Source organism: Oryctolagus cuniculus, chromosome 18 (genome assembly GCF_051225735.1).
Source record: "Oryctolagus cuniculus isolate XC-2025 breed Fujian yellow rabbit chromosome 18, ASM5122573v1, whole genome shotgun sequence".
Taxonomy (NCBI): Eukaryota; Metazoa; Chordata; class Mammalia; order Lagomorpha; family Leporidae; genus Oryctolagus; species Oryctolagus cuniculus.
The window spans coordinates 36235188-36254199 of record NC_142884.1 but is presented as its reverse complement, the minus strand read 5'-3'; positions in this window follow the sequence as shown (position 1 = coordinate 36254199).

The window sequence follows — 19012 nt, the reverse complement described above, 5'->3', positions numbered from 1 at the left end:
ACCAGATAGTTTTGCTTTCATCCAGGAGTATGTGGACAAATTGTTGTGGATTTCGGGTGAAATTTAACCAAAAAATGACCATGAAAGTGGTTTTGGAGAAAAGCACAATCTTCCTGTTCGGCAAATGTATCCAATGTCATGTTTACAGAAAAAATATCATGTTTTCTCAGGTTTCTGAAGCTTTCTTCCTAGAAAACTCGAATGTGTGGAGTATTTGACTCCAGGTGGAACCAATTAGCGTTAGCCAGCAGAAAACAAAAAGGGTCCTGCTAAATGCATTCAAAACCTTAAAGTCCATAGAGAATATCCAGAAAGCACAAACACACACAGAGGCTGTAGCAAGATCTGGGATTGAGATAGCTACAAATCACCAGATAGTTTTGTTTTCATCCAGGAGTATCTGGACAAATTGTTGTAGTTTTGAAGTGAAATTTAACCGAAAAATGACCGTGAAAGTGGTTTTGGAGAAAAGCACAAGCTTCCTGTTCGGCAAATGTATCCAATGTCATGTTTAAAGAAAGAAATATCATGTTTTCTCAGGTTTCTGAAGCTTTCTTCCTAGAAAACTCGAATGTGTGGAGTATTTGACTCCAGGTGGAACCAATTAGCGTTTGCCAGCAGAAAACAAAAAGGGTCCTGCTAAAATGCATTCCAAACCTTAAAGTCCATAGAGAATATCCAGAAAACACAAACACACACAGAGGCTGTAGCAAGATCTGGGATTGAGATAGCTACAAATCACCAGATAGTTTTGTTTTCATCCAGGAGTATCTGGACAAATTGTTGTAGTTTGAAGTGAAATTTAATCAAAAAATCACCGTGAAAGTGGTTTTGGAGAAAAGCACAAGCTTCCTGTTAGGCAAATCTATCCAATGTCATGTTTACAGAAAGACGTATCATGTTTTCTCAGGTTTCTGAAGCTTTCTTCCTAGAAAACTCGAATGTGTGGAGTGTTTGACTCAGGTGGAACCAATTAGTGTTTGCCCGCCGAAAACAAAAAGGGTCCTGCTAAAATGCATTCAAAACCATAAAGTCCATAGAGAATATCCAGAAAACACAAACACACACAGAGGCTGTAGCAAGATCTGGGATTGAGATAGCTACAAATCACCAGATAGTTTTGTTTTCATCCAGGAGTATCTGGACAAATTGTTGTGGATTTTGGGTGAAATTTAACCAAAAATAACCGTGAAAGTGGTTTTGGAGAAAATCACAATCTTCCTGTTTGGCAAATGTAACCAATGTCATGTTTACAGAAAGAAATATCATGTTTTCTCAGGTTTCTGGAGCTTTCTTCCTAGAAAACTCGAATGTGTGGAGTATTTGACTCCAGGTGGAACCAATTAGCGTTTGCCAGCAGAAAACAAAAAGGGTCCTGCTAAAATGCATTCAAAACCTTAAAGTCCATAGAGAATATCCAGAAAACACAAACACACACAGAGGCTGTAGCAAGATCTGGGATTGAGATAGCTACAAATCACCAGATAGTTTTGCTTTCATCCAGGAGTATCTGGACAAATTGTTGTAGTTTTGAAGTGAAATTTAACCAAAAAATGACCATGAAAGTGGTTTTGGAGAAAAGCACAATCTTCCTGTTCGGCAAATGTATCCAATGTCATGTTTACAGAAAGAAATATCATGTTTTCTCAGGTTTCTGAAGCTTTCTTCCTAGAAAACTCGAATGTGTGGAGTATTAGACTCCAGGTGGAACCAATTAGCGTTTGCCAGCAGAAAACAAAAAGGGTCCTGCTAAAATGCATTCAAAACCTAAAAGTCCATAGAGAATATCCAGAAAGCACAAACACAGACAGAGGCTGTAGCAAGATCTGGGATTGAGAAAGCTACAAATCACCAGATAGTTTTGTTTTCATCCAGGAGTATCTGGACAAATTGTTGTAGTTTGAAGTGAAATTTAATCAAAAAATCACCGTGAAAGTGGTTTTGGAGAAAAGCACAAGCTTCCTGTTCGGCAAATCTATCCAATGTCATGTTTACAGAAAGAAATATCATGTTTTCTCAGGTTTCTGAAGCTTTCTTCCTAGAAAACTCGAATGTGTGGAGTGTTTGACTCCAGGTGGAACCAATTAGCGTTTGCCAGCAGAAAACAAAAAGGGTCCTGCTAAAATGCATTCAAAACCTTAAAGTCCATAGAGAATATCCAGAAAACACAAACACACACACAGAGGCTGTAGCAAGATCTGGGATTGAGATAGCTACAAATCACCAGATAGTTTTGCTTTCATCCAGGAGTATCTGGACAAATTGTTGTAGTTTTGAAGTGAAATTTAACCAGAAAGTCACCGTGAAAGTGGTTTTGGAGAAAAGCACAATCTTCCTGTTCGGCAAATGTATCCAATGTCATGTTTACAGAAAAAATATCATGTTTTCTCAGGTTTCTGAAGCTTTCTTCCTAGAAAACTCAAATGTGTGGAGTATTTGACTCCAGGTGGAACCAATTAGCGTTTGCCAGCAGAAAACAAAAAGGGTCCTGCTAAAATGCATTCAAAACCTTAAAGTCCATAGAGAATATCCAGAAAACACAAACACACACAGAGGCTGTAGCAAGATCTGGGATTGAGATAGCTATAAATCACCAGATTGTTTTGCTTTCATCCAGGAGTATCTGGACAAATTGTTGTAGTTTTGAAGTGAAATTTAACCAAAAAATGACCATGAAAGTGGTTTTGGAGAAAAGCACAATCTTCCTGTTCGGCAAATCTATCCAATGTCATGTTTACAGAAAGAAATATCATGTTTTCTCAGGTTTCTGAAGCTTTTTTCCTAGAAAACTCGAATGTGTGGAGTATTAGACTCCAGGTGGAACGAATTAGCGTTTGCCAGCAGAAAACAAAAAGGGTCCTGCTAAAATGCATTCAAAACCTAAAAGTCCATAGAGAATATCCAGAAAACACAAACACACACAGAGGCTGTAGCAAGATCTGGGATTGAGATAGCTACAAATCACCAGATAGTTTTGTTTTCATCCAGGAGTATCTGGACAAATTGTTGTAGTTTTGAAGTGAAATTTAACCAAAAAATCACCGTGAAAGTGGTTTTGGAGAAAAGCACAAGCTTCCTGTTCGGCAAATGTATCCAATGTCATGTTTAAAGAAAGAAATATCATGTTTTCTCAGGTTTCTGAAGCTTTCTTCCTAGAAAACTCGAATGTGTGGAGTGTTTGACTCCAGTTGGAACGAATTAGCGTTTGCCAGCAGAAAACAAAAAGGGTCCTGCTAAAATGCATTCCAAACCTTAAAGTCCATAGAGAATATCCAGAAAACACAAACACACACAGAGGCTGTAGCAAGATCTGGGATTGAGATAGCTACAAATCACCAGATAGTTTTGCTTTCATCCAGGAGTATCTGGACAAATTGTTGTGGATTTTGGGTGAAATTTAAACAAAAATCACCGTGAAAGTGGTTTTGGAGAAAAGCACAATCTTCCTGTTTGGCAAATCTATCCAATGTCATGTTTACAGAAAGAAATATCATGTTTTCTCAGGTTTCTGAAGCTTTCTTCCTAGAAAACTCGAATGTGTGGAGTATTTGACTCCAGGTGGAACCAATTAGCGTTTGCCAGCAGAAAACAAAAAGGGTCCTGCTAAAATGCATTCAAAACCTTAAAGTCCATAGAGAATATCCAGAAAACACAAACACACACAGAGGCTGTAGCAAGATCTGGGATTGAGATAGCTACAAATCACCAGATAGTTTTGTTTTCATCCAGGAGTATCTGGACAAATTGTTGTGGATTTCGGGTGAAATTTAACCAAAAATCACCGTGAAAGTGGTTTTGGAGAAAAGCACAAGCTTCCTGTTCGGCAAATGTATCCAATGTCATGTTTACAGAAAGAAATATCCTGTTTTCTCAGGTTTCTGAAGCTTTCTTCCTAGCAAACTCGAATGTGTGGAGTATTTGACTCCAGGTGGAACCAATTAGCGTTTGCCAGCAGAAAACAAAAAGGGTCCTGCTAAAATGCATTCAAAACCTTAAAGTCCATAGAGAATATCCAGAAAACACAAACACACACAGAGGCTGTAGCAAGATCTGGGATTGAGATAGCTACAAATCACCAGATAGTTTTGCTTTCATCCAGGAGTATCTGGACAAATTGTTGTGGATTTCGGGTGAAATTTAACCAAAAATCACCGTGAAAGTGGTTTTGGAGAAAAGCACAATCTTCCTGTTTGGCAAATCTATCCAATGCCATGTTTACAGAAAGAAATATCATGTTTTCTCAGGTTTCTGAAGCTTTCTTCCTAGAAAACTCGAATGTGTGGAGTATTTGACTCCAGGTGGAGCCAATTAGCGTTTGCGAGCAGAAAACAAAAAGGGTCCTGCTAAAATGCATTCAAAACCTTAAAGTCCATAGAGAATATCCAGAAAACACAAACACACACAGAGGCTGTAGCAAGATCTGGGATTGAGATAGCTACAAATCACCAGATAGTTTTGTTTTCATCCAGGAGTATCTGGACAAATTGTTGTGGATTTCGGGTGAAATTTAACCCAAAATCACCGTGAAAGTGGTTTTGGAGAAAAGCACAATCTTCCTGTTCGGCAAATGTATCCAATGTCATCTTTACAGAAAGAAATATCATGTTTTCTCAGGTTTCTGAAGCTTTTTTCCTAGAAAACTCGAATGTGTGGAGTATTAGACTCCAGGTGGAACCAATTAGCATTTGCCAGCAGAAAACAAAAAGGGTCCTGCTAAAATGCATTCAAAACCTTAAAGTCCATAGAGAATATCCAGAAAACACAAACACACACAGAGGCTGTAGCAAGATCTGGGATTGAGATAGCTACAAATCACCAGATAGTTTTGTTTTCATCCAGGAGTATCTGGACAAATTGTGGATTTCGGGTGAAATTTAACCAAAAATCACCGTGAAAGTGGTTTTGGAGAAAAGCACAATCTTCCTGTTCGGCAAATGTATCCAATGTCATGTTTACACAAAGAAATATCATGTTTTCTCAGGTTTCTGAAGCTTTCTTCCTAGCAAACTCGAATGTGTGGAGTATTTGACTCCAGGTGGAACCAATTAGCGTTTGCCAGCAGAAAACAAAAAGGGTCCTGCTAAAATGCATTCCAAACCTTAAAGTCCATAGAGAATATCCAGAAAACACAAACACACACAGAGGCTGTAGCAAGATCTGGGATTGAGATAGCTACAAATCACCAGATAGTTTTGTTTTCATCCAGGAGTATCTGGACAAATTGTTGTAGTTTGAAGTGAAATTCAACCAGAAAGTCACCGTGAAAGTGGTTTTGGAGAAAAGCACAATCTTCCTGTTCGGCAAATGTATCCAATGTCATGTTTACAGAAAGACGTATCATGTTTTCTCAGGTTTCTGAAGCTTTCTTCCTAGAAAACTCGAATGTGTGGAGTGTTTGACTCAGGTGGAACCAATTAGCGTTTGCCCGCCGAAAACAAAAACGGTCCTGCTAAAATGCATTCAAAACCATAAAGTCCATAGAGAATATCCAGAAAACACAAACACACACAGAGGCTGTAGCAAGATCTGGGATTGAGATAGCTACAAATCACCAGATAGTTTTGTTTTCATCCAGGAGTATCTGGACAAATTGTTGTGTATTTTGGGTGAAATTTAACCAAAAATCACTGTGAAAGTGGTTTTGGAGAAAATCACAATCTTCCTGTTTGGCAAATGTATCCAATGTCATGGTTACAGAAAGAAATATCATGTTTTCTCAGGTTTCTGGAGCTTTCTTCCTAGAAAACTCGAATGTGTGGAGTATTTGACTCCAGGTGGAACCAATTAGCGTTTGCCAGCAGAAAACAAAAAGGGTCCTGCTAAAATGCATTCAAAATCTTAAAGTCCATAGAGAATATCCAGAAAACACAAACACACACAGAGGCTGTAGCAAGATCTGGGATTGAGATAGCTACAAATCACCAGATAGTTTTGCTTTCATCCAGGAGTATCTGGACAAATTGTTGTAGTTTTGAAGTGAAATTTAACCAAAAAATGACCATGAAAGTGGTTTTGGAGAAAAGCACAATCTTCCTGTTCGGCAAATGTATCCAATGTCATGTTTACAGAAAGAAATATCATGTTTTCTCAGGTTTCTGAAGCTTTCTTCCTAGAAAATTCGAATGTGTGGAGTATTTGACTCCAGGTGGAACCAATTAGCGTTTGCCAGCAGAAAACAAAAAGGGTCCTGCTAAAATGCATTCAAAACATTAAAGTCCATAGAGAATATCCAGAAAGCACAAACACACACAGAGGCTGTAGCAAGATCTGGGATTGAGATAGCTACAAATCACCAGATAGTTTTGTTTTCATCCAGGAGTATCTGGACAAATTGTTGTAGTTTGAAGTGAAATTTAATCAAAAAATCACCGTGAAAGTGGTTTTGGAGAAAAGCACAATCTTCCTGTTCGGCAAATCTATCCAACGTCATGTTTACAGAAAGAAATATCATGTTTTCTCAGGTTTCTGAAGCTTTCTTCCTAGAAAACTCGAATGTGTGGAGTGTTTGACTCCAGGTGGAACCAATTAGCGTTTGCCAGCAGAAAACAAAAAGGGTCCTGCTAAAATGCATTCAAAACCTTAAAGTCCATAGAGAATATCCAGAAAACACAAACACACACACAGAGGCTGTAGCAAGATCTGGGATTGAGATAGCTACAAATCACCAGATAGTTTTGCTTTCATCCAGGAGTATCTGGACAAATTGTTGTAGTTTTGAAGTGAAATTCAACCAGAAAGTCACCGTGAAAGTGGTTTTGGAGAAAAGCACAATCTTCCTGTTCGGCAAATGTATCCAATTTCCTGTTTACAGAAAGAAATATCATGTTTTCTCAGGTTTCTGAAGCTTTCTTCCTAGAAAACTCAAATGTGTGGAGTATTTGACTCCAGGTGGAACCAATTAGCGTTTGCCAGCAGAAAACAAAAAGGGTCCTGCTAAAATGCATTCCAAACCTTAAAGTCCATAGAGAATATCCAGAAAACACAAACACACACAGAGGCTGTAGCAAGATCTGGGATTGAGATAGCTACAAATCACCAGATTGTTTTGCTTTCATCCAGGAGTATCTGGACAAATTGTTGTAGTTTTGAAGTGAAATTTAACCAAAAAATGACCATGAAAGTGGTTTTGGAGAAAAGCACAATCTTCCTGTTCGGCAAATCTATCCAATGTCATGTTTACAGAAAGAAATATCATGTTTTCTCAGGTTTCTGAAGCTTTTTTCCTAGAAAACTCGAATGTGTGGAGTATTAGACTCCAGGTGGAACCAATTAGCGTTTGCCAGCAGAAAACAAAAAGGGTCCTGCTAAAATGCATTCAAAACCTTCAAGTCCATAGAGAATATCCAGAAAGCACAAACACACACAGAGGCTGTAGCAAGATCTGGGATTGAGATAGCTACAAATCACCAGATAGTTTTGCTTTCATCCAGGAGTATCTGGACAAATTGTTGTAGTTTTGAAGTGAAATTTAACCAAAAAATCACCGTGAAATTGGTTTTGGAGAAAAGCACTAGCTTCCTGTTCGGCAAATGTATCCAATGTCATGTTTAAAGAAAGAAATATCATGTTTTCTCAGGTTTCTGAAGCTTTCTTCCTAGCAAACTCGAATGTGTGGAGTGTTTGACTCCAGTTGGAACGAATTAGCGTTTGCCAGCAGAAAACAAAAAGGGTCCTGCTAAAATGCATTCAAAACCTTAAAGTCCATAGAGAATATCCAGAAAACACAAACACACACAGAGGCTGTAGCAAGATCTGGGATTGAGATAGCTACAAATCACCAGATAGTTTTGCTTTCATCCAGGAGTATCTGGACAAATTGTTGTGGATTTTGGGTGAAATTTAAACAAAAATCACCGTGAAAGTGGTTTTGGAGAAAAGCACAATCTTCCTGTTTGGGAAATCTATCCAATGTCATGTTTACAGAAAGAAATATCATGTTTTCTCAGGTTTCTGAAGCTTTCTTCCTAGAAAACTCGAATGTGTGGAGTATTTGACTCCAGGTGGAACCAATTAGCGTTTGCCAGCAGAAAACAAAAAGGGTCCTGCTCAAATGCATTCAAAACCTTAAAGTCCATAGAGAATATCCAGAAAACACAAACACACACAGAGGCTGTAGCAAGATCTGGGATTGAGATAGCTACAAATCACCAGATAGTTTTGCTTTAATCCAGGAGTATCTGGACAAATTGTTGTGGATTTCGGGTGAAATTTAACCAAAAATCACCGTGAAAGTGGTTTTGGAGAAAAGCACAATCTTCCTGTTCGGCAAATGTATCCAATTTCCTGTTTACAGAAAGAAATATCACGTTTTCTCAGGTTTCTGAAGCTTTTTTCCTAGAAAACTCGAATGTGTGGAGTATTTGACTCCAGGTGGAACCAATTAGCGTTTGCCAGCAGAAAACAAATAGGGTCCTGCTAAAATGCATTCCAAACCTTAAAGTCCATAGAGAATATCCAGAAAACACAAACACACACAGAGGCTGTAGCAAGATCTGGGATTGAGATAGCTACAAATCACCAGATAGTTTTGTTTTCATCCAGGAGTATCTGGACAAATTGTTGTAGTTTGAAGTGAAATTTAATCAAAAAATCACCGTGAAAGTGGTTTTGGAGAAAAGCACAATCTTCCTGTTCGGCAAATCTATCCAACGTCATGTTTACAGAAAGAAATATCATGTTTTCTCAGGTTTCTGAAGCTTTCTTCCTAGAAAACTCGAATGTGTGGAGTGTTTGACTCCAGGTGGAACCAATTAGCGTTTGCCAGCAGAAAACAAAAAGGGTCCTGCTAAAATGCATTCAAAACCTTAAAGTCCATAGAGAATATCCAGAAAACACAAACACACACACAGAGGCTGTAGCAAGATCTGGGATTGAGATAGCTACAAATCACCAGATAGTTTTGCTTTCATCCAGGAGTATCTGGACAAATTGTTGTAGTTTTGAAGTGAAATTCAACCAGAAAGTCACCGTGAAAGTGGTTTTGGAGAAAAGCACAATCTTCCTGTTCGGCAAATGTATCCAATTTCCTGTTTACAGAAAGAAATATCATGTTTTCTCAGGTTTCTGAAGCTTTCTTCCTAGAAAACTCAAATGTGTGGAGTATTTGACTCCAGGTGGAACCAATTAGCGTTTGCCAGCAGAAAACAAAAAGGGTCCTGCTAAAATGCATTCCAAACCTTAAAGTCCATAGAGAATATCCAGAAAACACAAACACACACAGAGGCTGTAGCAAGATCTGGGATTGAGATAGCTACAAATCACCAGATTGTTTTGCTTTCATCCAGGAGTATCTGGACAAATTGTTGTAGTTTTGAAGTGAAATTTAACCAAAAAATGACCATGAAAGTGGTTTTGGAGAAAAGCACAATCTTCCTGTTCGGCAAATCTATCCAATGTCATGTTTACAGAAAGAAATATCATGTTTTCTCAGGTTTCTGAAGCTTTTTTCCTAGAAAACTCGAATGTGTGGAGTATTAGACTCCAGGTGGAACCAATTAGCGTTTGCCAGCAGAAAACAAAAAGGGTCCTGCTAAAATGCATTCAAAACCTTCAAGTCCATAGAGAATATCCAGAAAGCACAAACACACACAGAGGCTGTAGCAAGATCTGGGATTGAGATAGCTACAAATCACCAGATAGTTTTGCTTTCATCCAGGAGTATCTGGACAAATTGTTGTAGTTTTGAAGTGAAATTTAACCAAAAAATCACCGTGAAATTGGTTTTGGAGAAAAGCACTAGCTTCCTGTTCGGCAAATGTATCCAATGTCATGTTTAAAGAAAGAAATATCATGTTTTCTCAGGTTTCTGAAGCTTTCTTCCTAGCAAACTCGAATGTGTGGAGTGTTTGACTCCAGTTGGAACGAATTAGCGTTTGCCAGCAGAAAACAAAAAGGGTCCTGCTAAAATGCATTCAAAACCTTAAAGTCCATAGAGAATATCCAGAAAACACAAACACACACAGAGGCTGTAGCAAGATCTGGGATTGAGATAGCTACAAATCACCAGATAGTTTTGCTTTCATCCAGGAGTATCTGGACAAATTGTTGTGGATTTTGGGTGAAATTTAAACAAAAATCACCGTGAAAGTGGTTTTGGAGAAAAGCACAATCTTCCTGTTTGGGAAATCTATCCAATGTCATGTTTACAGAAAGAAATATCATGTTTTCTCAGGTTTCTGAAGCTTTCTTCCTAGAAAACTCGAATGTGTGGAGTATTTGACTCCAGGTGGAACCAATTAGCGTTTGCCAGCAGAAAACAAAAAGGGTCCTGCTCAAATGCATTCAAAACCTTAAAGTCCATAGAGAATATCCAGAAAACACAAACACACACAGAGGCTGTAGCAAGATCTGGGATTGAGATAGCTACAAATCACCAGATAGTTTTGCTTTAATCCAGGAGTATCTGGACAAATTGTTGTGGATTTCGGGTGAAATTTAACCAAAAATCACCGTGAAAGTGGTTTTGGAGAAAAGCACAATCTTCCTGTTCGGCAAATGTATCCAATTTCCTGTTTACAGAAAGAAATATCACGTTTTCTCAGGTTTCTGAAGCTTTTTTCCTAGAAAACTCGAATGTGTGGAGTATTTGACTCCAGGTGGAACCAATTAGCGTTTGCCAGCAGAAAACAAATAGGGTCCTGCTAAAATGCATTCCAAACCTTAAAGTCCATAGAGAATATCCAGAAAACACAAACACACACAGAGGCTGTAGCAAGATCTGGGATTGAGATAGCTACAAATCACCAGATAGTTTTGTTTTCATCCAGGAGTATCTGGACGAATTGTGGATTTAGGGTGAAATTTAACCAAAAATCATCGTGAAAGTGGTTTTGGAGAAAAGCACAATCTTCCTGTTCGGCAAATGTATCCAATGTCATGTTTACAGAAAGAAATATCATGTTTTCTCAGGTTTCTGAAGCTTTCTTCCTAGAAAACTCGAATGTGTGGAGGATTTGACTCCAGGTGGAACCAATTAGCGTTAGCCAGCAGAAAACAAAAAGGGTCCTGCTAAAATGCTTTCAAAACCTTAAAGTCCATAGAGAATATCCAGAAAGCACAAACACACACAGAGGCTGTAGCAAGATCTGGGATTGAGATAGCTACAAATCACCAGATAGTTTTGCTTTCATCCAGGATATCTGGACAAATTGTTGTAGTTTTGAAGTGAAATTTAACCAAAAAATCACCGTGAAAGTGGTTTTGGAGAAAAGCACAAGCTTCCTGTTCGGCAAATGTATCCAATGTCATGTTTAAAGAAAGAAATATCATGTTTTCTCAGGTTTCTGAAGCTTTCTTCCTAGCAAACTCGAATGTGTGGAGTATTTGACTCCAGGTGGAACCAATTAGCGTTTGCCAGTAGAAAACAAAAAGGGTCCTGCTAAAATGCATTCAAAACCTTAAAGTCCATAGAGAATATCCAGAAAACACAAACACACACAGAGGCTGTAGCAAGATCTGGGATTCAGATAGCTACAAATCACCAGATAGTTTTGCTTTCATCCAGGAGTATCTGGACAAATTGTTGTGGATTTCGGGTGCAATTTAAACAAAAATCACCGTGAAAGTGGTTTTGGAGAAAAGCACAATCTTCCTGTTCGGCAAATCTATCCAATGCCATGTTTACAGAAAGAAATATCATGTTTTCTCAGGTTTCTGAAGCTTTCTTCCTAGAAAACTCGAATGTGTGGAGTATTTGACTCCAGGTGGAACCAATTAGCGTTTGCCAGCAGAAAACAAAAAGGGTCCTCCTGAAATGCATTCAAAACCTTAAAGTCCATAGAGAATATCCAGAAAACACAAACACACACAGAGGCTGTAGCAAGATCTGGGATTGAGATAGCTACAAATCACCAGATAGTTTTGTTTTCATCCAGGAGTATCTGGACAAATTGTTGTGGATTTCGGGTGAAATTTAACCAAAAATCACCGTGAAAGTGGTTTTGGAGAAAAGCACAATCTTCCTGTTCAGCAAATGTATCCAATGTCATGTTTACAGAAAGAAATATCATGTTTTCTCAGGTTTCTGAAGCTTTTTTCCTAGAAAACTCGAATGTGTGGAGTATTTGACTCCAGGTGGAACCAATTAGCATTTGCCAGCAGAAAACAAAAAGGGTCCTGCTAAAATGCATTCAAAACCTTAAAGTCCATAGAGAATATCCAGAAAACACAAACACACACAGAGGCTGTAGCAAGATCTGGGATTGAGATGGCTACAAATTACTAGATAGTTTTGCTTACATCCAGGAGTATCTGGACAAATTGTTGTGGATTTCGGTGAAATTTAACCATAAATCACCGTGAAAGTGGTTTTGTAGAAAAGCACAATCTTCCTGTTCGGCAAATGTATCCAATGTCATGTTTACAGAAAGAAATATCATGTTTTCTCAGGTTTCTGAAGCTTTCTTCCTAGAAAACTCGAATGTGTGGAGTGTTTGACTTCAGGTGGAACCAATTAGCGTTTGCCAGCAGAAAACAAAAAGGGTCCTGCTAAAATGCATTCAAAACCTTAAAGTCCATAGAGAATATCCAGAAAACACAAACACACACAGAGCCTGTAGCAAGATCTGGGATTGAGATAGCTACAAATCACCAGATAGTTTTGCTTTCATCCAGGAGTATCTGGACAAATTGTTGTAGTTTTGAAGTGAAATTTAACCAGAAAATCACCGTGAAAGTGGTTTTGGAGAAAAGCACAATCTTCCTGTTCGGCAAATGTATCCAATGTCATGTTAACAGAAAAAATATCATGTTTTCTCAGGTTTTTTAAGCTTTCTTCCTAGAAAACTCGAATGTGTGGAGTATTTGACTCCAGGTGGAACCAATTATCGTTTGCCAGCAGAAAACAAAGAGGGTCCTGCTAAAATGCATTCAAAAACTTAAAGTCCATAGAGAATATCCAGAAAACAAAAACACACACAGAGACTGTAGCAAGATCTGGGATTGAGATAGCTACAAATCACCAGATAGTTTTGCTTTCATCCAGGAGTATCTGGACAAATTGTTGTAGTTTTGAAGTGAAATTTAACCAAAAAATGACCATGAAAGTGGTTTTGGAGAAAAGCACAATCTTCCTGTTTGGCAAATGTATCCAATGTCATGTTTACAGAAAGAAATATCATGTTTTCTCAGGTTTCTGAAGCTTTCTTCCTAGCAAACTCGAATGTGTGGAGTGTTTGACTCCAGTTGGAACGAATTAGCGTTTGCCAGCAGAAAACAAAAAGGGTCCTGCTAAAATGCATTCAAAACCTTAAAGTCCATAGAGAATATCCAGAAAACACAAACACACACAGAGGCTGTAGCAAGATCTGGGATTGAGATAGCTACAAATCACCAGATAGTTTTGTTTTCATCCAGGAGTATCTGGACAAATTGTTGTGGATTTCGGGTGAAATTTAACCAAAAACCACCGTGAAAGTGGTTTTGGAGAAAAGCACAATCTTCCTGTTTGGCAAATCTATCTAATGTCATGTTTACAGAAAGAAATATCATGTTTTCTCAGGTTTCTGAAGCTTTCTTCCTAGAAAACTCGAATGTGTGGAGTATTTGACTCCAGGTGGAACCAATTAGTGTTTGCCAGCAGAAAACAAAAAGGGTCCTGCTGAAATGCATTCAAAACCTTAAAGTCCATAGAGAATATCCAGAAAACACAAACACACACAGAGGCTGTAGCAAGATCTGGGATTGAGATAGCTACAAATCACCAGATAGTTTTGCTTTCATCCAGGAGTATCTGGACAAATTGTTGTAGTTTTGAAGTGAAATTTAACCAAAAAATGATCATGAAAGTGGTTTTGGAGAAAAGCACAATCTTCCTGTTCGGCAAATGTATCCAATGTCATGTTTACAGAAAGAAATATCATGTTTTCTCAGGTTTCTGAAGCTTTCTTCCTAGAAAACTCGAATGTGTGGAGTATTTGACTCCAGGTTTAACCAATTAGCGTTTGCCAGCAGAAAACAAAAAGGGTCCTGCTAAAATGCATTCAAAACCTAAAAGTCCATAGAGAATATCCAGAAAGCACAAACAAACACAGAGGCTGTAGCAAGATCTGGGATTGAGATAGCTACAAATCACCAGATAGTTTTGTTTTCATCCAGGAGTATCTGGACAAATTGTTGTGGATTTCTGGTGAAATTTAACCAAAAACTGACCGTGAAAGTGGTTTTGGAGAACAGCACAATCTTCCTATTCGGCAAATCTATCCATTGTCATGTTTACAGAAAGAAATATCATGTTTTCTCAGGTTTCTGAAGCTTTCTTCCTAGAAAACTCGAATGTGTGGAGTATTTGACTCCAGTTGGAACCAATTAGCGTTTGCCAGCAGAAAACAAAAAGGGTCCTGCTGAAATGCATTCAAAACCTTAAAGTCCATAGAGAATATCCAGAAAACACAAACACACACAGAGGCTGTAGCAAGATCTGGGATTGAGATAGCTACAAATCACCAGATAGTTTTGCTTTCATCCAGGAGTATCTGGACAAATTGTTGTAGTTTTGAAGTGAAATTTAACCAAAAAATGATCATGAAAGTGGTTTTGGAGAAAAGCACAATCTTCCTGTTCGGCAAATGTATCCAATGTCATGTTTACAGAAAGAAATATCATGTTTTCTCAGGTTTCTGAAGCTTTCTTCCTAGAAAACTCGAATGTGTGGAGTATTTGACTCCAGGTTTAACCAATTAGCGTTTGCCAGCAGAAAACAAAAAGGGTCCTGCTAAAATGCATTCAAAACCTTAAAGTCCATAGAGAATATCCAGAAAGCACAAACACACACAGAGGCTGTAGCAAGATCTGGGATTGAGATAGCTACAAATCACCAGATAGTTTTGTTTTCATCCAGGAGTATCTGGACAAATTGTTGTGGATTTCTGGTGAAATTTAACCAAAAACTGACCGTGAAAGTGGTTTTGGAGAACATCACAATCTTCCTATTCCGCAAATGTATCCAATGTCATGTTTACAGAAAGAAATATCATGTTTTCTCAGGTTTCTGAAGCTTTCTTCCTAGAAAACTCGAATGTGTGGAGTATTTGACTCCAGGTGGAGACAATTAGCGTTTGCCAGCAGAAAACAAAAAGGGTCCTGCTAAAATGCATTCCAAACCTTAAAGTCCATAGAGAATATCCAGAAAACACAAACACACACAGAGGCTGTAGCAAGATCTGGGATTGAGATAGCTACAAATCACCAGATAGTTTTGTTTTCATCCAGGAGTATCTGGACAAATTGTTGTAGTTTTGTAGTGAAATTTAATCAAAAAATCACCGTGAAAGTGGTTTTGGAGAAAAGCACAAGCTTCCTGTTCGGCAATTGTATCCAATGTCATGTTTACAGAAAGAAATATCATGTTTTCTCAGGTTTCTGAAGCTTTCTTCCTAGAAATCTCGAATGTGTGGAATGTTTGACTTCAGGTGGAACCAATTAGCGTTTGCCAGCAGAAAACAAAAAGGGTCCTGCTAAAATGCATTCAAAACCTTAAAGTCCATAGAGAATATCCAGAAAACACAAACACACACAGAGGCTGTTGCAAGATCTGGGATTGAGATAGCTACAAATCACCAGATAGTTTTGTTTTCATCCAGGAGTATCTGGACAAATTGTTGTGGATTTCGGGTGAAATTTAACCAAAAATCACCGTGAAAGTGGTTTTGGAGAAAAGCACAATCTTCCTGTTCGGCAAATCTATCCAATGTCATGTTTACAGAAAGAAATATCATGTTTTCTCAGGTTTCTGAAGCTTTCTTCCTAGAAAACTCGAATGTGTGGAGTGTTTGTCTTCAGGTGGAACCAATTAGCGTTTGCCAGCAGAAAACAAAAAGGGTCCTGCTAAAATGCATTCAAAACCTTAAAGTCCATAGAGAATATCCAGAAAACACAAACACACACAGAGGCTGTAGCAAGATCTGGGATTGAGATAGCTACAAATCACCAGATAGCTTTGCTTTCATCCAGGAGTATCTGGACAAATTGTTTTGGATTTCGGGTGAAATTTTACCCAAAATCACCGTGAAAGTGGTTTTGGAGAAAAGCACAATCTTTTTGTTTGGCAAATCTATCCAATGTCATGTTTACAGAAAGAAATATCATGTTTTCTCAGGTTTCTGAAGCTTTCTTCCTAGAAAACTCGAATGTGTGGAGTGTTTCACTCCAGGTGGAACCAATTAGCGTTTGCCAGCAGAAAACAAAAAGGGTCCTGCTAAAATGCATTCCAAACCTTAAAGTCCATAGAGAATATCCAGAAAACACAAACACACACAGAGGCTGTAGCAAGATCTGGGATTAAGATAGCTACAAATCACCAGACAGTTTTGTTTTCATCCAGGAGTATCTGGACAAATTGTTGTGGATTTCGGTGAAATTTAACCAAAAATCACCGTGAAAGTGGTTTTGGAGAAAAGCACAATCTTCCTGTTAGGCAAATCTATCCAATGTCATGTTTACAGAAAGAAATATCATGTTTTCTCAGGTTTCTGAAGCTTTCTTCCTAGAAAACTCGAATGTGTGGAGTGTTTGACTTCAGGTGGAACCAATTAGCGTTTGCGAGCAGAAAACAAAAAGGGTCCTGCTAAAATGCATTAAAAACCTTAAAGTCCATAGAGAATATCCAGAAAACACAAACACACACAGAGCCTGTAGCAAGATCTGGGATTGAGATAGCTACAAATCACCAGATAGTTTTGCTTTCATCCAGGAGTATCTGGACAAATTGTTGTAGTTTTGAAGTGAAATTTAACCAGAAAATCACCGTGAACGTGGTTTTGGAGAACAGTACAATCTTCCTGTTCGGCAAATGTATCCAAGGTCATGTTAACAGAAAAAATATCATGTTTTCTCAGGTTTTTTAAGCTTTCTTCCTAGAAAACTCGAATGTGTGGAGTATTTGACTCCAGGTGGAACCAATTAGCGTTTGCCAGCAGAAAACAAAAAGGGTCCTGCTAAAATGCATTCAAAATCTTAAAGTCCATAGAGAATATCCAGAAAACAAAAACACACACAGAGACTTTAGCAAGATCTGGGATTGAGATAGCTACAAATCACCAGATAATTTTGCTTTCATCCAGGAGTATCTGGACAAATTGTTGTAGTTTTGAAGTGAAATTTAACCAAAAAATGACCGGGAAAGTGGTTTTGGAGAAAAGCACAATCTTCCTGTTTGGCAAATGTATCCAATGTCATGTTTACAGAAAGAAATGTCATGTTTTCTCAGGTTTCTGAAGCTTTCTTCCTAGAAAACTCGAATGTGTGGAGCATTTGACTCCAGGTGGAACCAATTAGCGTTAGCCAGCAGAAAACAAAAAGGGTCCTGCTAAAATGCATTCAAAACCTTAAAGTCCATAGAGAATATCCAGAAAACACAAACACACACAGAGGCTGTAGCAAGATCTGGGATTGAGATGGCTACAAATCACCAGATAGTTTTGCTTTCATCCAGGAGTATCTGGACAAATTGTTGTGGATTTCTGGTGAAATTTAACCAAAAAATGACCGTGAAAGTGGTTTTGGAGAACAGCACAATCTTCCTCTTAGGCAAATGTATCCAATGTCATCTTTACAGAAAGAAATATCATGTTTTCTCAGGTTTCTGGAGCTTTCTTCCTAGAAAACTCGAATGTGTGGAGTATTTGACTCCAGGTGGAACCAATTATCGTTTGCCAGCAGAAAACAAAAAGGGTCCTGCTAAAATGCATTCAAAACCTTAAAGTCCATAGAAAATATCCAGAAAGCACAAACACACACAGAGGCTGTAGCAAGATCTGGGATTGAGATAGCTACAAATCACCAGATAGTTTTGCTTTCATCCAGGAGTATCTGGACTTATTGTTGTGGATTTCTGGTGAAATTTAACCAACAATCACCGTGAAAGTCGTTTTGGAGAAAAGCACAATCTTCCTGTTCGGCAAATGTATCCAATGTCATGTTTACAGAAAGAAATATCATGTTTTCTCAGGTTTCTGAAGCTTTCTTCCTAGAAAACTCGAATGTGTGGAGTGTTTGACTCCAGGTGGAGCCAATTAGCATTTGCCAGCAGAAAACAAAAAGGGTCCTGCTAAAATGCATTCAAAACCTTAAAGTCCATAGAGAATATCCAGAAAGCACAAACACACACAGAGGCTGCAGCAAGATCTGGGATTGAGATAGCTACAAATCACCAGATAGTTTTGCTTTAATCCAGGAGTATCTGGACAAATTGTTGTGGATTTCGGGTGAAATTTAACCAAAAATCACCATGAAAGTGGTTTTGGAGAAAAGCACAATCTTCCTGTTCGGCAAATGTATCCAATGTCATGTTTACAGAAAGAAATATCATGTTTTCTCAGGTTTCTGAAGCTTTCTTCCTAGAAAACTCGAATGTGTGGAGGATTTGACTCCAGGTGGAACCAATGAGCGTTTGCCATCAGAAAACAAAAAAGGTCCTGCTAAAATGCATTCAAAATCTTAAAGTCCATAGAGAATTTCCAGAAAACACAAACACACACAGAGGCTGTAGCAAAATCTGGGATTGAGATAGCTACAAATCACCAGATAGTTTTGTTTTCATCCAGGAGTATCTGGACAAATTGTTGTGGATTTCGGGTGAAATTTAACCAAAAATCACCGTGAAAGTGGTTTTGGAGAAAAGCACAATCTTCCTGTTGGGCAAATGTATCCAATGTCATGTTTACAGAAAGAAATATCATGTTTTCTCAGGTTTCTGAAGCTTTCTTCCTAGAAAACTCGAATGTGTGGAGTATTTGACTCAAGGTGGAACCAATAAGCGTTAGCCAGCAGAAAACAAAAAGGGTCCTGCTAAAATGCATTCCAAACCTTAAAGTCCATAGAGAATATCCAGAAAACACAAACACACACAGAGGCTGTAGCAAGATCTGGGATTGAGATAGCTACAAATCACCAGATAGTTTTGCTTTCATCCAGGAGTATCCGGACAATTTGTTGTAGTTTTGAAGTGAAATTTAACCAAAAAATGACCGTGAAAGTGGTTTTGGAGAAAAGCACAATCTTCCTGTTCGGCAAATGT